This window comes from Capsicum annuum, chromosome 4, assembly GCF_002878395.1.
Source record: "Capsicum annuum cultivar UCD-10X-F1 chromosome 4, UCD10Xv1.1, whole genome shotgun sequence".
Taxonomy (NCBI): Eukaryota; Viridiplantae; Streptophyta; class Magnoliopsida; order Solanales; family Solanaceae; genus Capsicum; species Capsicum annuum.
Window position 1 is genome coordinate 135,654,656 of NC_061114.1, and position 11,436 is coordinate 135,666,091.

The 11,436-nt window shown below is 34.2% G+C and overlaps 1 non-coding gene across 5 annotated transcripts; it reads right to left on the bottom strand.

Moving 5' to 3' along the window:
* Positions 1 to 254: 254 nt before the first annotated feature.
* On the bottom strand, positions 255 to 8,499 carry LOC107867969. 5 transcript variants are annotated; one of them, XR_007055151.1, is made up of 10 exons: positions 8,342 to 8,498; positions 7,321 to 7,414; positions 6,456 to 6,538; positions 6,280 to 6,384; positions 5,744 to 5,955; positions 3,011 to 4,950; positions 2,121 to 2,174; positions 1,697 to 2,032; positions 1,503 to 1,606; positions 255 to 489 (listed from the first exon to the last, which is right to left on the bottom strand). It is a non-coding gene; the product is annotated as an uncharacterized LOC107867969 (transcript). The 5 variants fall into 5 exon arrangements; XR_007055147.1 differs by having other exon boundaries at positions 4,866 to 4,950; positions 5,881 to 5,955; positions 8,342 to 8,497; XR_007055149.1 differs by having other exon boundaries at positions 2,121 to 4,950; positions 8,342 to 8,499.
* Between the last annotated feature and the right edge of the window lie 2,937 nt (positions 8,500 to 11,436).

An 11,436-nucleotide genomic window follows, 5' to 3' on the forward strand; every position in this document is an offset into this window, starting at 1 on the left:
TCGACCCCCGTTATTTTAAATTTAATTTTTTTATAATAATTTTTTATTTTTATTTTTTAAAATTTAGTGGGACCCATCAATTTTAAATAGCTAATTATAGATTCTAATTTTACCTCAAATTTAATTATTCCTTTAGGCATAACCTACAATCCAATATTTATTCAATTCATATATCATTAAAACATGACTAATTAAACATTGTAACTGACAAGCATATAAAAAATACATTGGACATTAAACTTCAAAATTAAATTTTCAACATCAACATCTCCAAATTTTCAATATTAACTAGTATCTTCAAACTCCAAAATCAAATTTAAACACGAAACCTTCAATATTCTAAGATTCACTCCAACCACACAATTATATCATCATAATGGAATATCCAAGACAAATGCAATGAAATCAAAGAATGTCATTAGGATCATTATCATCACGTGATCTCCTTGCATCCATGGGCGAAATGGATCCACTAGCCGCATCACTTGACTACATAAAAGTGCAAAGTATAAAAATCAATCAATAAACTTCCAGTACTTATTATAAACAAGTTATAGTGAACATCAAGATTGTAAACAAAAGGAAAATGCCACAATTGCTTGCATTATATTGGAAATTAATATCCATACATAAGATAAAATACAACCAAAGCATATGAATATTGTTGCCGAATAATTTTTTGTTTTTCTTCCTCTAATCCACCCTTATTAACTAAAGAATTGTTGCTTACCTATCATGGTACTTATCAGCTACAATTTATTTTCTTATTAATTACTCTTTTTTTCCTCATGTTTAGCTTCAGTGGAGAAAATATGGTGGTTGTTCAATTTGTTTACTGTCTATTGTCTACTACGTACTCTTTGATATATATTAAAGCATATGACCACCTTATCTAAAAACTTAAACTCGTAAAAATTGACACTTATATTCACTAACTTTATATTCTAAACAATAAACATATAGCAACAAAGAAACTTAAACCATCAACTTAACAAGTGGTTGTAACAGTAATATATACCCAGCTTTACTGTCAACATACTTCTTCTAGATCCCATAATTAGATTTGTTTATAGGCTAATAGTCTTTCAACTGTTTCTATGTCACATTAGATAAATAGAGATAGTCAAGACAAATTAAGCTTAGACTAATGCATTAATAGGTTGGCCTTTCAACTCTCCCAACCATTTATACCAAGATACATTTACAAGACCTTATAGATAAAAGAAAAGCATTAATTGAGCTAGCAACAGGCACCCCCTACAAGGCTAAAATTAAAACTATCATGAAACACACCAGAATAAAAAGGGCAGCAGCGACTACAATTTGACATAAAACAGAGAAGGTCTAGGTACAGGGCTTCAATGGGCTCGCGACATAATTATGCTACGGCTATGTCTATATGAACTGAAGTAAATAAGCCATGTTGTGCTCCACATGCAATATGCAAATGTCAAGTACACAAGTAAAAGAAGCAAAGTATTTGAGATATTATTGGCATTCACCTTTTGCCATCTTGGGGCAAGAAATTCATTCACAGCAAGACCTATCTCGCCATATGTCAACGGAGAAATCCAAAATCCCCATTTTAGCCAAATTGGCATTGAGGCTGTAGTAAAATACCAATAGTTTAGCTCTGATATTCACCCTCGCATGAGCATCATATCAAAATAAAGAACAACAAAGTAAGAATGCTTACATCTTGGTATTATGAATCCGCTAAACAAAAGGACGAATAGGATTGATAAACCACTAGCAACTATAGAAGCATCCATAGTCCGGAAGACAGAAGCCAAGAAGCGAACCACCAGCTCTCTTGTATCGCATAAATAGTTGGTTATTTTATACTTGTCGTACAAATGATATCAAGTACATCAGCAGATTTATTGGAGAACATATACAGCTAACACCTTTGTTACAAAGCAGATCATGGTATAAATTTACTTGTTGTCAGTCTTTTCTTTTGACCACCTGATATACCTCTTCTCATGGCATCACCAACCAATGTGTCAGCACAAATATCTAGTCCAAGAATCTAAACACATACAAGAATGTGACAGTCATCAACTTCTATTCTGATCTCTAAAAAATCATTGTCAAGGAGGGTACTTCAATAAAGTTACCTTCAGAATATAATCCGTCTGAATGTTAGTCTTTTGTCCTTCAACAAAAATCGCCTATATGATTAAATTTAATTTAGAAGGTTAAAATCCATAACAACATTGAATGTAGAGGAATGCAACATATTTTTTCAGGCATGCTACTTGAATAGAGAAGCAAAATGCACATAGATAAGAAACTTATAGTTCAACAAAGATGAAGCAAAAACAACTTGATGTTAAAACTACCCTCATGCAAGTATCTATATCTTGATAAGGAATGATTCCTACTTCTTTCTCCCTTCTTCTTAAGTCACTCATAACATCTTCAAAAGTAGAGGCATTTCTTTAGAAACTAATGTTGGAATGTATTCTTCACTATATTTTATCTTTTACCTGAAAGACATACCTGCTCTACTTTCGACTCTTGAAAACAAGATGAATAATCTAGTGTTTCTCTAACAGTCATTTCAGGGAAATATAAGTTGTTTTGGCTTATATATACAGAAGTTTTTTGTGGTACAAACTCTGGCAATTTATAAACATTGTAAGAAATCTCCCTAGAAACCTGTTAGACATGGACAGAAGAAGATACAGTCAAATTGACATCAACTCCATATGTTATGAACTCTATCCATACCATGAATTTTACATCGTTCTTATTCAAGATAAGGTGCAAAAAATAGTGCAACTGTTTACTAGTTTCTTCTTGGAAGGGGAGTTAATGAAGTCAATAAACCTATTGCACTCTTGGTTAAATATGAGAAAGTAAGTGTTCCATAGCCGAGATCTTAAATATGTAATAAACTTAAAGGATTAACAAGAGAGGGAGAAATTACTAGTAAAACAAATCAAATGCTTCATGAAAATAGACATCAGGAAAACCTATGACTCAGTTGGGCGGGGGTTCTTACAGATGATAATTGTGGAGTATGGCTTTCCTGCAAAAATGATTGCCTGGATAATGACATGTGTTACTACTGTTAGTTATTCTATATTTGTGAATGGGAGCTTAACTGAGAAATTCGCTACAAGAAATGGCTCAGACAGGGGACCCTATGTCCCCATATCTTTTTGTGCTGGTGATGGAGTACCTAAACAGATCCTTGAAATAGTTGATGCATAACCCAAACTTCAATTACCATCCAAGGTGTGCCAAACTACAACTGACTCACATCTGTTTTGTGGATGATTTATTGCTATGTTTCAGAGCAGACCAAATGTCCATCCAGTTAATCTTATAGGCTTTTAATTATTTCTCTTCTGTCTCTGGGCTGAAAGCTAACTTAGAGAAAAGCTCATTTTATATTGCAGGGGTATCTAATGAATTTAAGCAGCAGATTTTGAAGGAAATGCAATTTACACTGGGGGAAATGCCCTTTAAGTATTTAGGAGTTCCACTCTCCTCCAGGAAACTAACTATTCACCAATGCATGCCCCTTGTAGAGAAGATGGTGACAAGAGTCAAATGCTGGACTGCAAAGCTATTATCTTATAGTGGCAGGCTGCAGCTGATTAAAAGCGTCCTTTTTGAAATGAAAACATATTGGGCACAAGTATTCCTACTGCCAAAAAAAGTCATTTCCATGGTTACAAAGATTTGCCGGGTGTTCCTCCGGCCAGGAGCAGTGAACTATTCAAAGAAATCTTTAGTTGCATGGGAAACAATGTGTTTACCAAAAGCTGTTGGAGGGTCGAACATCATTGAATTTGAAAGGTAGAATAAGGCTGCTATCTGTAAACTCTTATGGGCATTAGCAAATAAGGACACCTTATGGGTCCAATAGATTCACAGTTTCTACATCAAAGGTAGGGAATTGGATTTAGCGCAAACACCTAAACAAGCATGCTGGCTTGTTAGGAAAATATTTGATGTTAGAGAAGGGATCCCAACTAGCACTCCACTACAACATCTAGCACAATTCACTACGGGCCCAAAGTTCAGTATTAAGAAGTTATATGTCTCCATGCTACCTCAACAGGCTAAGGTAGAGTGGAGAAACTTGGTACAATCACCAGGCACCATTCCAAGACACCAATTCATTACATGGTTGGCTCTCCATGGGAGATTAGCAATAGTGGAAAGACTTGAGAAATGGGGCATCAATGTAGCCACTTGCTGTGTCTTATGTGGCTCAAGAACTAAAGAAACATTCCAACATCTGTTCTTTGAGTGCATTTATTCTAAAACCATCTGGAACACGTTACTGAAATAGATAAACATTCACAGACAAGCTCAAGCTGGGGAAGATGAAATCAAATGGTTGACTACTGGTTTTCACACGTCCAAAGCAAGTTCACAGGTACTAATTTGTTTGTTTACCTCTACAGTCTACCACATTTGGTATGAAAGGAATGCGTGCAGATTTAAGGCATAGGGAAAGAATACCATACAGCTGCTCAAAGATATCTGCCTTCAAGTGCATATGAAGGGCCAGTAGCAGCGCAAATGGCAGGACTTATTAGGAAAATTGAATTATTTTCCAGTTTAATGCAATGTAATTGAAATATGTAATAGTTCGGCAAGGTAGGAAACAATGTATTCAAATATTTTGGTGGAATAAAAATATTTTCTTTCGACTAAAAAAAAACAAATCAAATCTAACAAATAAAGGCCTGTAAAGTTCATTTTATTAAAATAGAGAAATATTAATTCACATTCCGGTGTGTTGCATATCAAAGTATTTGCTTATATCAGCCGAAGGATTTTGTTCAAGTGTTCCTATATTTTCTCTTATTGACATTAAAAGAGAAATAACTTGAAGAAACCTTTAGAGACTTTTCCAGGCTTCCTGAAAGTGCTTTCAGTAGTGTTGTTTTTCCATATCCAAGAGGTCCAAGCAATAGAGTCATTCTATAAGAATAGCAATGAACATGAGTAAATATGAAACGACAGGTTTAATTTTACTACGCCTATGTCTATATGAACTGAAGTAAATAGAACAAAAGAACACACACACACACAGGAGAAAAGCAGAATGTGTAATTAGTAAACAATATTGATGAAATAACAAATGAAAAATAAAAAACGCTAATTAGTGAAGTTGTTTTAGATACCTAATTGAGGGAAGATAAAATTAAAAATGATAAAATGTAACCAACTCACCTATAGAAAAGAACAAACAAATCATTACAAACTATATTAATATGGTATCCTGTAAGCTCTCAGTTCATAGGTAGACTCTTGTGTGCGAGAGACTAAAATTCCCGTCCTTCCTTTGCGTGGCTAATCATTCTATATGTATAGATATACATATGATAAATATCAACCACTCATGGACGACAAATCAATACCTTATGGAGCAAGCCCTAGCCAAAAGAATGGATATACCTCCTAAAAGCCACGCCAACTAGACTGATGAACCCATTTAAACACAAACTAATGCAGATGAACGACCAGTGTCAAACTACCAATTACTTGTCCACTATAAAGTTGTAGATTTTGGTTCTATTTTCTAACCAAATTCAACTAATGAACAGAAAGGGCAGCTACACAACATTTAAGATATACTTGAATCAATATTTGATTACTTTTTACCATATCTTAGAGAGCAAACATTTTACATGTATAATTGAGAATCCATATTTTATTCATGGATCATAATAACGTATTTCTATTTGGGTAAGGTAACATTGAACCATAATACCTCAAAAAATCTCAAGCAATAATTTATTTGTGGCTTCCATTCGCTATGTAAATTTCAACAGTATTCCATATCCAGCCATTTCATTCTGCAGTTTAAGGTTAAGCAACTTTTCCAGAAGAAGTCGGCAAAAGGAGTACCTTGACTGTGATATCTTTATACATTGAGAGAACTGCTTCCACATTTTGATGGTGAGTTTACAAACACAATTTTACCTAAAAAGTTAATTATAAGAATGATTAGAGAAAACCCATGCTTATTATAATATACACATTTGATTTTAAAGAAACATAAACTTAAATTAGAATACGAAGAGAACATAACAAAATGGTTTAGTTAAAAAAATACAGAAATAGCAACAACATTTTCAGGTCCAAATAGTCCTTTTAGGTCAAACACAGTTAGAGAGGAGAGGGAGTTTCAGGGTGGGAGCAGGGTTGTGACAAAGAGAGACGGAGCTGAGAAGAGAGATAACTTTATTTAAAAGGTAAACTAATATGTTAAAAAGGGAGGCAACTGTCAATTCTTAATCTTCTTACATGTCAAGGAAAAGATCAACAAAGGAGATGTGCTCCTGTTTCATTGTTTCATTGCAACATCTGTGAAGATAATTCTATCTGGTTCCAGGCCTTATGTAGAAGCATCTGTATAAGCGAGTTGAATTAGCAAGAATTCATATAAACCAACAAGCCACTGAATGGAAGAAAACACTTACATATGTGGAGCCTCATCTCTGCTGCAACTAAAAATCTGAGAAGCCAAAGAGCACTATTTGGTACACGCTTAAGGATATTACACCTGCAACATACCAATTCAATAAGTTCTATAGCAAGTGTTTGTGCAGTTGACCAATTTAAATCAGTCCTAGTAACTACCATGTCATAAAAATCTCAGGATCCATCTTGGCAAGCTGATCAAAACATGCAAATAAGAATTTATCCTCAGGCAGTCCATAATCAAAATATTTCGACTGACAGTATGTATATAGCACAACATAGTTTTTCTACAAATAACAACAAGAGACTCATCAGCAATGAACAATATCTAGAATACTTAATTTACTCTTTCAATAGTCCGGGAAAAGAAACCATTAGATTATTATGTGGATACTTGAGCCTAAATCCAAATTCAAAAGTCGAAGATCTATAAATATTATTATACAAATACGGTATGCTGCGATGACCCTAAAAAGTGTATGGCGTTAGGTTCATATATACTAACAGGTGAAACTCAAAGGTTGTTTTCAACTATGTTGCTCGGACTCTAAAAAATGTCACTACACCTGTATCGGTTTCTCAAAAATCATTAATCTTTTGACGATTTCGACACACACCCAACAACAAGTTTGAGAATCCGAACAGCAAAAGCTTCTGGGCACAAAAATCACCGTGATTGAATCACAAAGTTAATAACAATGTCGAATAAGGCAGTACAAGTAGATGCCAACAATCTTTTCTATGGATAGCACTCCAAATTAATTTCTTGAAGCCATTCCTTAGCTACCAAAGGTTTATTGCAGGCAAATCTAATCATTTGTTCAGCAACAAGATACCAAGAGGGTTGTGTTTATGAGAACTTACCCCTCAATAAGCAACCAAGAGGGTAGTGTGTACGAGACCTTCCCAGCATGAATGAAAGAAGAGTTGTCAAATTTTTCATACTGGTCTTGAGGTACTACACCAGTAAAGTTGTTGAATGAGATATTCAAGAAATCAAGACTAGAAAGAGGAGGAAAATCATTCAAAAATTTACCATTCATATAGTTGACAGAAACATCTAAATGCTTAAGTGACTTGATGTGTCAAATTGGTTCTGGATTACCATAAATGTTACAACTAGAAATGCTCAAATTTTCAAACTTAGTTAGGTTGGTAAACCAAAAAGGCAAAATCTTGAGATTATTATGTGAAAGGTCAAAAGAAGGAAGATTAGGAAAACCATACAAAAATAAAACCTAAGTTGGTAAAGCTATTGAGGAAATGAAACTTCTTCTCACTTATGAGATACAAGTCATTTCTTTTAACTACTACTTCAACTCTTACTCCATATCGCTTGCCCCAACCAGTGCTTAGATTATATTATCAACTCTTAATACTCAATAACATCATAAAAATAATCTAATTTGCTAAGGCTATTATCAATCTTTAGTTAATACCAAACACACCTAATCGGAGAAGTACCTTTAGTCCTTTTACAACAATCTTTGTTCCATTCAACATATCTTGCCCCTATTAATACACATTACTTTAACTCATTTATTTTTAATATTATGACTAACACCATTGACACTCCACCATAGTCTCAATTCACAAACTTTACATCGAAATGTATTCTGCAAATAAGGCCCTAAGAAAGCAATTTGTGAGAAAGGACCAGAAAGGATAAGTTTTTAAACCACAAAAAAAGAGAAACCAGAGGGTAGTAGTGCGACTTAGCTGGCCGACCAAAATAGCAATGATCGACTGGAGTAATAATGGCCGACCAGAGTAGCAATGGCCGATCGGAGTATCAATCGCTTATATTGTTAGTGTATACAAGTTGAATCTAAAATAACAGGTCATGAACACGCTAAAAATCAAAACAAAATAGAGTTTAACTTACCAACATGTACTTGAGATCGTCCAGCAAATGCACTCCTACTGGAATGAACAAGATTTTTAGTAAACGTTGTTAATCGAGTTGGGGGTTTTGGGAAAAATAAGAGAGAAAATATTTTGGGGAGAAATTATTGGCCAATTAAAAAAAAGGGCAATTTTTTTATGGCATTACTTATAGCTATTTGTTTTATAGACAGCCGGGGTTAAACCCCACCCCCCACAAATTTATAAATTTTAGCAACAAATTTTTAACTCCCGCATTTTATATAATTTTATGGAGGTTAAAATAACCCCGCAAATAAACCCGCGCAATTAGACCTGTTTTTTGTAGTGAGGTATTATAGAATATATGAAATATGCTTTGGTGGGTGGTTTGCCTAGAAGTTTATGTGTGGTTATAATGAAAGGCTTGAATGTTATGTTGCTATGTAAGTGGATGGGTGAATTGTACGCTGGTGAATTCCTAGTAAGAGGTTGAATTTAGTTGTTGAAGTAGCAAGAAGAATTATTCTTGAGATTAGAAGTTGTGAAAATGAATGGGGTATTCAATTAATGGTTCAGACTAACATTATGGTTTTGTGTGTTGTACCTTGTGATTTTGAGTTAGGCTTGAACATGGTGAGGGTATGTAGTTCAACTCATACTTTAGTTAGAGTAGTCATATGAACCTATGTAAGAATCATAAGTTGTATAAAATGAGCATGGTATTTAAAGGGAAAAGTATAGTTAGTGGAGTAGTTGATAAGTGTGACGAAACTTGAAAGTTAGTAGCAGGTGCATTGTCTTAAGGCATAGTAATTCTATCCTAGTTTATGTATCCTAGTACTATGCTTCATGTTACAGAAGTTGTAGCCATATTGAGATTCCTTATTCAGGTATCTCAATCAGATCATTCCCAAGAATTCTTTGCTCCCTAATATTATTAGAACTTCTTAGAAAGAGTGTTGAAGAAATACTCCAGTTGAGTATGAGTTGTCAGTATATTTTAGGTCGTATAGGCAGCAATTCAGTTTAGTAGTCAGGCAGACAAGTTCCTATGGTTTTTGTTTTTTCTATCTAGTCTTACTATCTGAAGTTTCATGAGTATAGCTATTCCATGAGGTAATTCATTCACCTCTATGCAAATTGTGAATTTAGTTCAGTCCATCTATCATGTCTACGATTCAGATATTTAGTCATGATTCAGTTCATAAGTGTTCAGTGAATGATCTTAATTTTCCAAGTATCCTAGCTCAAGCAAAGTAATACCCTTTGTACGACCTTAGTCTCGTTGTCTCAAGATTCGTTCTTACATAATGTACTTGGTGATGCCATGACGCCCTTTTCATTTGATTTCTATATGTGTTGTTGTGAGACAATCCCTAATGAGAAGTTACATACCTTATTCCATCCTTAGTAACCCTTGGAATTCTATTGCATTAGTTATCACTTTGTAGTTCTATACATAAGATCATATCATGAATATTTAAAGTGAGTTCTAAACGCTCAGCATGAATCGGCTCCTTATAATTAATAAAGTTAAGTCATCTCAGAAATCAGTTTCATGATAGAAGTTTTAATGTTTTAGCTCATCTGCATCCTTCATTAGCAGACATGTCATATGTATCCTATTCCATACTTCTAAAGTTTCAATAAGTTCCTACCCATCATTCAAGGATGAATGATTCCAGGGGGAGACAATGTAACACCCCGTATTTTTTAGCTAGAAATCGAACCCTCATTCTTACGGGTATAAGCTCTAATCCAAATGATTTTTCATGTGAATATAAGTGTCATGATCATTATCCTAGTGTTAATAGAGCTTATGAGGTGAAAAATATTCATAGGAATCACTTAGAACAAAGTTGAGGTAAGAGCCTTTGATTCGGCCAAATCTTAATATTCGATTCTACAAGGGTCAACTTTTAACGTGTATAACTTTTTACATATGTAGAATTTTTTATCTCAAGACCCACCAAGTTGTAGATAATTGAATTAACTTTCCAACTATATCAATTTTTCCTTAACCCGATACCCGAACAAAAAGTTATGGCCATGCAAAGGTCGAACGTCGCATGACAATCACAAAAGGCCACTGGAAAGGGTGTGTGATGGCCATGATTCGCCCACTCGGGGCTATGCAATGGACACGTGTCTCCCACCTTGTCTTGGGAGATTGATGTGCGTCGCATAGTGATTGCATATCGGCGTAAATACTTCGTTTTGATTAAAATCAAGGGCGTTGAAGTCTTTTCACACTCCTAAATCGTCCCCTATTAATCCAAAATGAATTAAGGGGTTTTTAAACACGTTAACTCCACTTTATTAACCCTAAACAATCAGTATATGACTTAAAAACTTTTTTCTCTTCCCAAGAACAAAATTTAAGTGTCATCTCTCAAGAATTAAGAAGTTAAGTTCCAAATTCAAAGTTCTCTCAATGGATTCGTCCAATGAAGGTATGTAGGGTTTATGAACAAGGATACTCTTTCATCCTTGTGCCCTACACTTGTTTAAAAAGTTAATCTTATATGATTTGCAAATTAGGGTTCATACCCAAACTATCTTGTCTTGAGTTTATGACATTATCATGTGATTGAAGAATTAAAGTGCATACATGTTCTTATCTATGTACGTTTTGACTTGAAGATTCTCTATTATGATTTGTATATCATGAGTTTGATTTGAACATTGATTAAAGATTTTCAATTGAGTTTTAAGCATGATATTGTATTACAAGTTATATGAAAGAAAGTATAAGATTCAAGGCTTGAGTTTGAGCACTATGTTCACAAAAAAAGTTTGAATCTTTTGATTCCAAGATAAGGCTTGAAATCCACAAGCATGTATTATCCTCATGGTTTAAAGCAAAAGATAGATTTTTTTTATCTTAAAATAAGATATGGAATCCACATTTGTTCATCCTGATTATGATTTAAAGAAAGAGAAACATAACTGGTTTTCATTCTACAAACCCTTATACTATTTTAAGGTGGGTTTCCTAAAGTATGAGCATATAAGTAATATGGGAGTAGTATTTAGCACCGAGTTGGGTATGATTCTGAGGTCACATGCCCCAGAACTACGTGTCATCATAGGTTCAAGTCCCAGTATAGGTTA